This window comes from Habropoda laboriosa, unplaced genomic scaffold, assembly GCF_001263275.1.
Source record: "Habropoda laboriosa isolate 0110345459 unplaced genomic scaffold, ASM126327v1 scaffold9, whole genome shotgun sequence".
Taxonomy (NCBI): Eukaryota; Metazoa; Arthropoda; class Insecta; order Hymenoptera; family Apidae; genus Habropoda; species Habropoda laboriosa.
In genome coordinates, this window is record NW_017100191.1 from 3,196,342 (window position 1) to 3,198,427 (window position 2,086).

Sequence of the window (2,086 nt, forward strand, 5' to 3'; positions counted from 1 at the left end):
CTAACCTTCGGTCTCTCCTAACCCATAGAAAATTGTCCCGCGAAAATGAAACCGCGCGACTGGCGATCCTACGATTTTCCCTCCTGATTAAATCACGCGTGACACCGTCGGCACGGCCAATTTGTCGTAGGAGACGCGCTTCGTTCGAAGAAGCCGCGGCCCTCTTCTTTCTCTCCTTCGTTCCTTTCCCATGGTTCGTCCCCGCATCTAACTTGGTCCCTCTGCTTTCAGCCTACCGGAAGATGTACATGGGCGACCAGGTAATCGGCTACACGTGCACAATGTGCAGCAAGTTCTACAAGATGTGGAGCAACTATCTGAAACACAAGTGTGAACCGCCGCAGTTCAAGTGTCAGTTTTGTCCGTTCGCGGCGTTCAAGGCCTTCATTCTACACGCCCACCAGGCTGAGCAACACTTCAAGGTCACGTCGCCAAACACCTGAACCTGCCGTTTCGAACGTTCTCTGAACAGCGTCAGAGAGACGTCGCCACGCTGCGCCAAGCCGCGCCTTGCCTTAATCCGCGTCGAAGCTTCCTCGTGCCTACTCCTCTAACCGGTTCCGGATGGATGCGTGTTCCGTGCAATTCGACGACGAGACAAGTGGAGAGAAGAGCGCCGGAGAGAGAGGTTGCCTCGCCTAGCTGTAGACCTTCGTAATTCACTTCTCTTCGTCGTTTCACAGCCAGACAATAATCATCTTTCTCTTTTCCCATTCGAGGTGGATTTGTATTTTCCGTTCGGACACGGAACGGTTACAGGAACAACGGTGCCGTTCAGACGAACATTATCGTAGGTAATAAAACGCGACTGTTTATATGTAGCTTTACCCATCATCGTCCGCCGTTACTACGGGGTACTGGGACACGGCTGAGAAGGTAATACGTTGCGCGTGGTGTCTGCTAAGCTTCTTTGACTACGGAAACGCTAGACTGACGTGGCTGCCTCTTTAGCGTCGCGTGGTTCCCTTGACGACGGAGGCGTGCCGCGCGGTTCCCTTGACGACGGAGGCGTGTCGCGCGGTTTCCTTGACGACGGGGACACGCCCCGCGAGAGAACGGTTGGAAGGGGAAGCGGACGCGTGAGGGGCCCCTACGCTGGACAATAGGACGTTACGTTTCAAACAGATGCCTGAAGAATAACGACGTTTTCTTTTCATATCACCTTCATCTAATAATAATGCTACGCGGACTAGCTTTTTTCGAGATAAATGTGAAAACATTGAACGGAGAACTATTGTACTTACGTCTGACGCTGTCAGACAGAAACTGTTGGTATAAACATTAAGTGTCTTTGCCTGAACGGAACCGTTCTGTAACCGTTTCGCGTTCGAACGGATAAAACAGGGTGCTTCCGAACTGACGGTACACCCTGGAAACACTCTGTGTAAATCCATCTTAATACACACGGTATCGATTTCTGGTAAACAAGTGAATTACGAACGTGGCAAACTAGCGAGATTGCTTGGACAAGGGGGGGAAAGATTTGCTTTTTTCTTCGGTTGGTTTTCGAGCAAATACCTTTTGTTTTTTTTTAGAAAGTATCTCCAGCTATCTTATACACCGCTGGTCTCGATTGTACCCCCCGCCCTGTTCTATCTTTCGTAAATCGCGACTCTCGATTGCAAACTGTTCGCCAGTTGTTCGTTTCGCGATAGAAAAAAAAAAAAAAAAGGAAAAACACTACCCGTGACTGATTTTACTTTATGCTTAGATTTAAGGAAATGCCCGCAATTTTTGAATAAGGAAGAAAGCGTCGGCGCATCAATCTCGAACCACGTTGTTTCTCGATCGTCGCTGTCGTCCACTCTCTGTTCCTCGTCGATCGCGACGACGACGACGGCGACGTCGGTGACGACCACACTCTCGTGGACGCACACGGTCTCGTGAATTTTACACCTAACCCCGTACTACTCGTAAATGCATGTATTTTCGTAATACCAAAAATAAAGAAACAGAAAGAGTATTGTAAACGATCGAAGAGAGGCTGTCTGTATTTCTTAGGCGCCCGGCGAGAAGAGGCTTTCTTCTCGCAACGACCTTCTCCTTCTTCTTTTCTCTTCGGCGATTAAACGCTAAACGACCATGG